Source organism: Notamacropus eugenii, chromosome 1 (genome assembly GCF_028372415.1).
Source record: "Notamacropus eugenii isolate mMacEug1 chromosome 1, mMacEug1.pri_v2, whole genome shotgun sequence".
Taxonomy (NCBI): Eukaryota; Metazoa; Chordata; class Mammalia; order Diprotodontia; family Macropodidae; genus Notamacropus; species Notamacropus eugenii.
Window position 1 is genome coordinate 681,696,402 of NC_092872.1, and position 11,644 is coordinate 681,708,045.

Sequence of the window (11,644 nt, forward strand, 5' to 3'; positions counted from 1 at the left end):
AGAGGGACTGCAATAAGAGATTTCATAAGGCAAAGGAGCTGGGACTACAACAAAAAATCAATTACCCAGCAAAATTGAGCATAATATTTCAGGTAAGAAGATGGACACACAATGAAATAAGGGATTTCCAGACCTTCCTGGTAAAAAAGCCAGAGCTCAATAGAAAATTCGATCTTCAAACACAAGTCTCAAGAGAGGCATAAAAAGGAAAGCAGGAAACTAAAACAGCCTGTAAGTCAATGTGGGCAAACTGGTTATATTCCCTATAAGAGAAGACGACACTTATTAATCTTAAGAATTGTATATTTATTATGAAATTTAAAAAGGATGCAAATAGATAGAAGAAACGGGTATAAATTAAATGATGTGATGATAAAAAAATGTAATTTAAGGGTGGGAAGGGATTGTAACAGGAGATGTGAAAAGGAAGAGGCAGAAAAAGATATTACAGTAGAGGGAAAAAGTAAACGGAGATGAGCACAGTTTGAGATTTATTCTCATATGATTTGGTTCAAGGAGGGAACAACAAACTAATCTAACAAACAAAGAAATCTAACTGGCTCTATAGGCAGGAGTAGAGAAAGGGGGAAAGAAAAGGGAAGGAGGCTAAAAGGGAGGGAAGAAGTAGTAAGTGTAAAGGAGAGTGAAAGAGAGGGATGCTGAAAGAAGGGAGGGAAGACTGAGAGAGCTGGTGGTAAAAAATTAAAACTATTATGGAGGGGAAGGGAGAAGAGAGAATTAAGAACAATAATGGAGGGAAAGACAATGGAGGGAATGATACAAATAATAATCATAACTGTGAATGTGAATGGAATGAACTCTCCCATAAAATGGAGGTGGATAGCAGAATGGATTAAAAACCATAATCCAGCAGTATGTTGTTCACAAGAAACACATTTGAAACAGCGGGATACACATAGGATAAAGGTAAAAGATTGGAGCAGAATATATCATGCTTCAGCTGATGTAAAAAAAAGCAAGAATAGCAATCCTAGTCTTAGACAAATCAAAAAAAAAAGAAAGAGATCTAATCAAAAGAGATAAGGAAGGAAACTATATCTTCCTAAAAGGCACCATAAACAATGAAGCAATATCATTACTAAACATGCGTGTACCAAATGACATAGGATCCAAATTCTTACAGGAGAAGCTAAGGAAGTTAAAGGAAGAAATAGCAAAACTATACTACTGGGGGACCATAACCTCCTCTTCTCTGAACTTCATAAATCTCATCTCAAAATCAACAAGAAAGAAATTAAGGAGGTGAATATAACTCTGGATAAGGTAGACATGATAGATCTCTGGAGAAAATTGAATGGGGATAGAAAGGAATATACCTTTTTCTTGCAGAACATGGCCGATATGCAAAAACTGATCATATACTAGGGCATAAAAACCATGTAACCCTGTGCAGAAAGGAAGACAAAGTCAATGTTTCCTTCTCAGGTGATAATACAATAAAAAATATATGCAATAAAAGTCCAAGAAAAGATAAACCAAAAATTAATTGCAAACTAAATAATCCAATCAAGACGAGTGAGTGAGTGAAACCATAAATCACAGAAACAATCAATAACTTCATTCAAGAGAATGACAATGATGAAACCACCTATGAAAACTTATGAGACACTGGAAAACCAATTCTTAGATGAAGTTTTATATCTTTGAGTGCTACATGAATAAAATAGAAAGGAGATCAATGAAATGGGCATGCCACTGAAAAAATCTAAAAAAAGAACAAATTAAAAATCCCCAAGTAAATACCAAATTAGAAATACTGAAAACAAAAGGAGAGATGAATAAAATTGAATTTAAGAAAACTATTGAACTAAAATAGATCCAAGAGTTGGTTTTATGAAAAAAAGCAGTAAAATTGATAAACCTTTGATCAATTTGATTAAAAAGAGAAAGGAGAAAATCAAATTACCAATATCAAAAATGAAAAGGGGGAACTCATCTCCAACAAGGATGAAAATAAAAGTATAATTAGAAATTACTTTGCCCAACTATATGCCCATAAATTTGACAATCTAAATGAGACTGATGAATATTTTTAAAATACATAAATTGGCCAGATTAATAGAACAGGAAGTTGAATACTTAAATAACCTCATCTCAGAAAAAGAAATTGAATAAATTTCTGAGGAATAAAATCTCCAGGGTCAGATGGATTTACAAGTGAATTCTATCAAACATTTCAAGATAATTCCAATACTATATAGGCTACTAAGGAAATTTGGTGAAAGAATCCTACAAAATTCTTTTTATGATACAAATATAGTTCTGATATCTAAACCAGGAAGAAAAAAACGGAGAAAGAAATGATAGACCAATTTCTCTAATGAATATAGGTGCAAAAATTTTAAATAAGATTTTAACAAAAAGAATACAGCAACTTATCACAAGAAAAATACATTATACTCAGGGAGGATTTATACCAGGAATGCAGGGTTGGTTCAGTTTTAAGAAAAGCTATCAGCATTATTGAACATGTCAACGACAAAAATAACAAAAATAGTCTGATTATCTCAATTGATGTAGAAAAACTTTATGACAAAATACAACACCCATTTCTATGGAAAACACTGAAGAACACAGGAATAAATGGAGTCTTTTATAAAATAACAAGTAGTATCAACTTAAATCCGTCAGAAAGCATTATGTGTAATGGGGATAAGCTAGATGAGTTTCCAATAAGATCAGGGGTAAAGCAAGGATGTCCTTTATCACCACTGTTATTCAATATGGTGATAGAAATGTTAGCTGTAGCAATAAGAGAAGAAAAATAAATTGAAGGAATTTGAATAGGCAAAGAAGAAACAAAGTTAACAGTCTGCAGATAACATGAAGACGTATTTAGAGAATTCAAGAAAATCAAGTAAAAAAGCTACTTGAAATAATAAGCAACTTTGGCAAAGTTGCAGGTTGCAAAATAAACCCACATGTATCATCTACATTTCTATATATTACTAACAAAGCCCAACAGCAAGAGATAAAAAGAGAAATCCCATTAAAGGCTGCGGTGGGTGCTATAATATATCTGAGAGTCTACCTGCCAAAACAAACCCAAGGACTATATGAACACAATTATAAATCACTTTTCACACAAATAATGTCAGATCTAAGTAGATGGAATAACATTTGTTGCTTGTGAGTAAGCCAAGCTAATGTAATAAAAATGACAATTCTACCTAAATTAATTTACTTATTCAGTGCCATAACAATCAAACTACCAGATAATTATTTTCTAAAGGTAGAAAAAATATTATCAAAATTCATCTGGAAGTACAAAAAGTCCAGAATAGCAAAGGGACTAATGAAAAGAAATGCTAGGGAAGGTGGCTTAGCCCTACCAGAACTTAAATTGTATTATAAAGCAATAATCATCAAAACCACTTGGTACTGGCCAAGAAATAGAGGGGTATACCAGTGAAACAGTTTAGGTACTCAAGACACAGTAGTCAATGAATATAACAATCTACTGTTTGATAAATCCAAGGACCCCAGCTTCTGGGATAAGAACTCACTGTTTGACAAAAACTTCTGAGAAAACTGGATAACAGTGTGCTAGAAACTGGCATAGACAAATGCCTAACATGGTACACAAGAATAAAGTCCAAATGGATACAAAATCTAGGTATAGAGATTGATACTGTAAACAAATTGGAGGAGCATAGAACAGTGTATTTGTCAGACTTATGGAGAATGGAGAAATTTTTGGCCAAACAAGAGATAGAGAACATTACAAAGTGTAAAATGGATAATTTGATTACATTAAATTGAAAAGTTTTTGCACAAACAAATCCAATGCAACCAAGATTAGGAAGTGATTATAGAAAACTGAAAACAATTTAATTAGTTTGAACAACAATCCATTTTCATCAAGCATATGGTTCAGGGGAAAAGTCAGCACCCTAAACTTTAGAGGAAATACTGGGAAATAATTTTTGCAACTAGTTTCTAGTTTCTGTCTTAAGGCCTCATTTCTAAAATATATGTAGAACTGAGTCAAATGTACAAAAGTACAAGTCATTCCCCAATTTAAAAATGGTCAAAGGGTATGAACAGGCAGTCTTCAGAGGAAGAAATTACAACTATCTATTTTCTCATGAAAAATATGTTCTAAATCACTATTGATTAGAGAGATGCAAATCAGAACTACTTTGCTGAACCACATCACACTTATCAGATTGGTTAACATGACAAAACAGGACCCTGCACCTACCTGAGCAGCTGAACTTAATCTCACACTGAATAGCAGCCCCATTCACGCCAAAAGCCCCCAAGGCTTGGGAGCAGCATTTGAATCTCAGCCCCCAAGCACTGGCTGGGCAGAACTGGAGGTGACGTTGTTGTGGAGAGGAAACTCAGAACTCAAGTAACTGACTGGGAAAAGGCCCAGAAAAGAGAAAAAAAAATAGAAGGCTACTTTCTTGGGGAACAGGTGTCTCCCCCCATCCTTTTGGATGAGGAAGAACAAGGCATACTGTCAGAGGAAGTCAAGGTCTCTGCCTCCAAAGGGAACTTAAAATGGGCTCAGGCAATAGAAGACCTTAAAAAACAAGTTAGCAGCTTACTAAAGGAAAACTAAAAAAAAAAAATGCTAAGGAAAAATAACAGCTTTAAAAAGAGGCTAACTCAGTTGGAAAAAGAGGTCCAAAAAGCCAATGAGGAGAAGGAGGTTTTAAAAAGCACAATTAGCCAAATGGAGGAGAAGGTTCAAAAGCTCACTGAACAAAATAACTTGTTAAAAGAAAAAAAGAGCCTAGACATTATCCTCCATGAAATTATCAAGGAAAACTGCCCTGATGTTATAGAATCAGAGGGCAAAATGGTTATTGAAAGAATTTATTGATCACCTCCTGGAAGAAACCTGAACAGAGGAACTCCTACGAATGTTGTGGCCAAATTTAAGAGTTCCCAGATCAAGGAGAAAATACTGCAAGCAGATAGAAAGAAACAATTTGAGTACTGTGGAAATACAATCAGGATAACACGGGATCTGGCAATGTCAATATTAAGGGATCAAAGGGCTTGGAGTGGGATATTTCAGAAGTCAAAGCAAATGGGATTGAAGCCAAGAATCACTTACCCAGTAAATCTGAATATAATACTTCAAGGGAAAAAATGGTCATTCAGTGATATAGTCGAATTTGAAGATTTCATGTTGACGAAAGACCAGATCTGTATTTGAAAATTTGACTTCCCAAGGCAAGAATCAAGATAAGCATGAAAAGGTAAACAGAAAAGAAAAATCATAAAAGCCTCTCTAAAGTTGAATTATTTACACTACTACATGGAAAGAAAATATTTTTAACTCTTGAATCTTTTCTCAGTATTTGGGTAGTTAGAGAGATTGTACATACAAACACACATACACATACACATAGATAGATAGAGAGTACAGGGTGTGTTATTTCAGAAGAGATTATATCCACATACACACACACACACACACACACACACACACACACACACATGCAAATAAAAGAAAAATTAAGAGGTGAAGGAGGAAAATTCCAGGAAGAGAAAGGGAGTAATGCAATGGGGAAGGCTATAACTCATAAAAGAGATAAGAGAAATCTTATTCAGTGGAGGAGATAAGGGAGAAGGGGAAGGGAAGGAAATAAAGTTACTCTCTTCACGTGTAACTGAAGGAGGGAATAACATGCTCACTAAATTTGATATGAAAATTTATATTACACCACAGGAAAGTAGGAGAGGAGACAACAAGTGGAGAGAGGGGAATGTTAGAAGAGAGGGAAAATGGGAGAAGGGACTCACTAGAAATAAACACTTTAAAGAAGGGATAAGGTCAATTGCAGAGGGGAAAAATAAGGGGGGATAGGGAAGGTCAGAGGGCAATATAATTAATATTACACAACATGATTACTATGGAAGTCATTTGCAAAACAACACATATTTAGTCTGTATTGAATTGCTTCCCTTCTCAGTGGGTCTGGAGAGGGAGGGGGAGGGAGAGAAGTTGGAATTTAAACTATTAGAAACGAATATTGAGAATTTTTATTGCATATAATTGGGAAATAAGAATTATAGGGATAGGAGTATGGAAATTTATCTTGCCCTGCAAGAAAGGAGAGAAGATGGGAATAGGAGAGGGGTGGGGTGTGATGGAGGGGAGGGTACATTGAGGGAAAGAGTAATCAGAATGCAAAGTATTAGGAAATGGGGGGAGGGGAGTGATGGGGAGAAAAATTGGATATGTTACAAAGTGAGGTAAAAACAATTAGTATTAAAACAATAGACTGAATTAATTACTGAGAATAAATCAATGACATCTTTAGTTTGGAGAAAAGAATTTCAGTCTAAATTTCCAAGAGGAAGGTAACCTTGGGTAAAATGTGGCACTGATGGAAAAGTCAAGGTTTGAGTGGTAAATTTGATTTTATGATTGCCATTTAATCAGGAACTAGAACATGTATAGAAAGACATGTAAGCCACTTAAGACTTGCCTCAAAAGATGTTCCTTCACCAAAGTGAAACTATAATCATATTTGAAACCTGATTATTGGAATTTGCCATTTTTAGATGCTATGGGACGATTAAGTACTGTTCTTCTAAGTCTAACTCCAGGTATGGGAAGCAAGAAAGGTGATCCGAGCCTCCAATACATGATGCCAGTAAGCTAATGAGATGCTGATATGAACTGCATAGGTGATCTCAAGGGAAGGGTGTGAGAGTGGCTGTTCAGCATGGACTGAGGTGGGATTCTCCTGACTCAATTTCCCCACTGACACGTGGCAGAATTCAGAAATTCCTGGGTTAGAGAATACAGTCAATATTTTGGTGATGTTATTGAAAGAGAAATAAGTAGACAGACAGATAGATAGATAGATAGATAGATAGATAGATAGATAGATAGATAGATAGATAGATATGATGGATATAGAAATGCCAATAGAAATAGTGTATGTTAAGCATTTCTTATGTTGCAGGCATTATGCTAAGGAATAAGGAGATAAATACTAACAAGGAAGACATTGATTGCTCTCACTGAGCTTGAGTTCTCATGAGGGAAGTAAGCACATAAAAGGAAGTTGGAAAGTGGTGTAGTCACTGGGGGAACTCAGGTAGAGAGAGCTAGGAAATGGAATGGAGATTTGGTTCTGGGCAAGATATGGAGAATGTTCAGTAATCATAGCCCTCTGTCCCAGGTTTCTTGTGAAGGAGAATGAGAATCATAAATAAATAGAAAAAAATATAATGGTCATTTAGTTTTGTAGAGATGTGGTACAAAACAAAATACAGACACCTATCAAAGTTCAAAGTAATCAAAGGTGGAGTCCAAGTTTTCAGGAGGGCTGAGGGAGGTGAAGATGATAGAGTAGAGGTGCATGATGTAGACATGAGGAAAAGGGGAGTACAGATACCAGCCTAACAGAATTTGGTTTGGGGATAAACAGTTCTGTGTAGATGTTAACTCTTCAAACTTGCCCTTTTTTGGGGGGTGGGGGGAAGGTACTGAGCCCACCTTTTTACCACAGTAGATTCTTCATGTTCCCTCAATTACAACTTAAGCCCCTTGTTCATATTTTAGCCCAAACCCCAAATATTCTCTCCCTCTCTCTCTCTCTCTCTCTCTCTCTCTCTCTCTCTCTCTCTCTCTCTCTCTGTCTCTCTCTCTCTCTCTTTCCCAATTCAAATATTTATTTTCTTAAGGCCGAGTTCTTCTTCTATGAAATTTTCAGGAATACTCTTGCCCACACTGATCTTTTTTCTCTGAATTTCTATAATGCTAATACTTCTGAACTACACAAAAGTATTTAATTGTTTAAGGATTGTCAAGGTTTTTCTCCAACTAACATGAATTCACAGGTCAATAACTGAGTCTTCTCTTTATGCATCCCACATAAAGCCTAGAACAGAGCAAGGAATTCATTTGGTCCTTTATAATTACTGGCTTCAGTTGACAACACACAGGAAATCAAGTCCAGTCAGATGGTAACATGTAGGTGTAGTGAAATAAGGGATACTTCAATGAAGTGGCTAAAGAGTGGTAACACTAATGTAAGGATTAATTCCTAAAGAAATATTTAGTAATCTAAGCAACACTGATGGGATAAGTACATGTCCAGGAAGTACACAGACCATGTTTTCCTGCTGCATTGTAAGGAGGCAAAAGTTATGTGTACTACAACATCATAGACCTGAGCAGCGTCTTCCAGGTTTACAGCAGTAAGCTAGGTGAGTCTTCTTTTGCATCACTGTGTTAAACAGAACATTATATTTTCACTTCTGATAAATGGAAATGAAAGGATGAAAAGCCAGGGCAATATGGAAATCAGGAGAAATTTAAGGAACAAAGTCAGGAAAGAGTGATAATTATAGAAAAGACTTTAAGTCAGTGAGTACAGGAAGTGTTTACAATCTTTATTTTTAGATGTTTGCAAAAAAATAGATGTAAAGACAGATTTTAAGAGGCCCATTGTTCACCAGTGGTAACAGATTGGTTTGATAATTCCTGTAAACCTATCCTTCCCCTTTTAAATAGATTATGAAGCAAAATGGCACTGTGAGAAGTGACCTTTTACCCTCATTACTTCAAAATAGAAATAATTGTACTGAGACAATGAGGATGGTGAATTGAGTGCTAAAATTTGAATTGGGAAAAAGTGGGTTCAAAATCTTCCTTAAATCCTTTCTTCACCTTATCACATGGGCAAGTCATTAAATCTAGTCCTTAATTTCCTTATCTGGGGATGGAATTTATGACCTCTTAGGTCCTTGATAAGTCTAAATCAATTCAAATATAGCTTTGAAAACCCACTCAGCTGAACCCTAAGGGCTAAGGCAATTGTCCTTTCCTATTGGGTATTTAGCCACAGGGTTTAAATTGGACTTAGTCCTGGGAAGTCTGGGGCCTTCTGATTGGAGCTCCCTTTTCCTACACTCACTGTCTCATGTAATCTTTTACCTGGACAGTCAGGGGGATTAATTTATTTTTACTAAGTTAGGTTATGGTTCACAAATCTATGGTTCCGCCATAAAAGGTATAGTAAGGAAGAGGTATTCAGTGCATAATGGAGCAAAGAACTTATACACCTGGAAAAGGCTAAATGTAAAAGACAAATCAAGCCAAAACAGACATCTCACAAGCACACATTAATAAGTCACAATTTAGTAACTCATCTTAGAACCATTACTGGCTCATTATCCTCAGAACATGTTCAACAAACCATAAATCACTTTGTAAGTTTACTCCTTTGGCATTTTAAATATGGTCTTAGCTTTGTATTCCACTCTAAAGATGAAAGTGTTTGCTCTAGCTTTCACCATAGTAGCAAACAACGGTTTTGGTGGACATAATTGCTGCTATTCCTACAGACATCATAGACACTGTACACACAGACCTCCTGACCTTTCAAATGGATAGAATTGCTTCTAAACCAGGAAAAACACATTTTAAATTTTCTATTTTTTACCTATTCAGTAAAGAAAATAAGAAAGAGACACATAATTTTGACTAAATAGGATATGTGCTCATCATCACATGGAAGCTGCCTGAGCTTTCGCCCACCCAAATCTCAAGAAGAAACTGGAAACATATACTTTTCTGTGAAAGAAGGAAAGGGAGAATTGATGGGGAGATCCATTTCTTTGATACAGGCATTGAGTTCTTAGTTCTTCAAGTTAAGGACACTTTATTATATCCTATTGCCTCAGCAAAATCAAGCAACATCCTCTACAAATTTCCTCAAAGGCAGTCAGAAATTGACAGAAAGTATCTGTGCATACTCTGTAAAATTACATTACCCAATGATCCTATGACATAAAGGAATGCAAAATATATTAAAAAATAAATATTTCCTCACAAAGTAATGCCAACTGGAAAAATAACAACAAAACAATTTGTACTAAGGAATTGCTACAAATTGTGCCCAGTGTTTTTGTCTCCTTTATAATCTACTTACATTGACATTTGAAATAAAGCTCAAAATGTTTGTGTTGCATCTAGGAGTACTTTTGTTATGCTAATCTGATTTAATATTAGAATAATAGGAGGTCTTCTTATTATGGAGGACATAAAACCTCAATCCAAGAAGCATTTTTTTTTTTTTAAGCCATGATTAAGTTTTAGGGGAGACTGTGCTAGGCATCTGCATATTTTGTAGAAATAAATAAGTGAAATTAGAGGGAGAGAAAACTAAAGATTAGGGATATAAGGAAATGATTCCCATAGGAAGACTTCAAGGAGGCTTGTTTTCTAAAAGATATGGGTAAGGAGATAGCATATGTCAAAAATAGGCACAATCTATGTAAAAACATGGAGGTAGGAAACTGAGTGCCAAGTTTGGAAAGAAAGAAAAATTCCATTTTTTCTAGATCATATAGTTGATGATAGCTACCTACTGTAAAAAACTCTTGAAAGGTAGATTAGAGACATATTGAGAAAAAAATGAGAAGAGTAAACAATTTATTTTGTTTAGATGGCTATCATTCAGGTGGTACTCCACAAGTGAGTACTACATGCTTTCAACAAGTCTGTCCATAAGACATATTGTAGCTGGCCTATGTATATTAACTAGGACCTTCCCAGAAGCAACTTATAGTTGTTGAAAGACAAATAGTACTTCTTTCCTGAAAAAAATTCTGTTATGTAAGAAGTAAGACAACTTTGCCCAATAATCTAGATTTTTATCTTCTTGATTCATGCATGCTTTCTTCTGCTGTCTCCTTGGCCTGAGCTTACCAAGTTATCTTCATATGTTACATAATAACACACTAAAATATTGAAGTCAAATAGGTCATTTCAATATAAGATATGAACAAAAAATATCTTTAAGGAAAATTCCATAAGAATATTGGAATTTAGCATCAGGTGGAGAAAAGAGCTCTAGGTCTTGAAGTCAGGGTACCTAAGTTCAAAGTTTAGTTTCCACAATAAGTGTGTCATTCTGGGCAAGTCATTTTTACCTCCCTAAGCCTGTAATTTTTAATCTTAAAAATAATAGAATTTTTACAACCTATCTCATATGATTACAAAAGTATCCTTGTAGGAAAACATCTTTCTAATCTTCTTAGACCTGGGAGTTATTATTTGGGACATATAAATGTCCTTCTTGAATCAGAGAGCTTGATGCTTATCATTATCTTCATGATCTCCTTATGACTATTGTGGAAAACAATTTGGTTTAAATGCCTCTGTTTTAATACTATCCTGCTTATGAAGATCAAAGCAATGGAGCACTCATTTTAGCCCCCAACCCTTTCTTCTGAAACCTCAAGTTGTCTCCCATGTCTCGGATGATATTTTTCAGCTATGTGAATCAGCAAAATATAAGTGACATACAGTTAATAATTGAATCTATCAATGGTTCATTTTGCGCTTTATCACAGGATATTTAAAATAAGATATTTTGGAATATTCTGACTTAAGCAGATATCTTGACATATTTAAAATATGTATTTTATTCCCATTGTATGCAAAGCATTCTCTTCCCTATTTTTCTACTGTGTTAAATTCCTTTGGATTCTATGTTGCCCACAGAAAACTAATCATCAGGAAACTCAATACTCTAGGAGATGACATCATTCTCTTTACTCACATCTTATCAAGCACCATCAATACCCTCTACTTCTCTGGGTGTGTAGACAGCGAAGTGAAGAAGTTATCCTAAAGCTT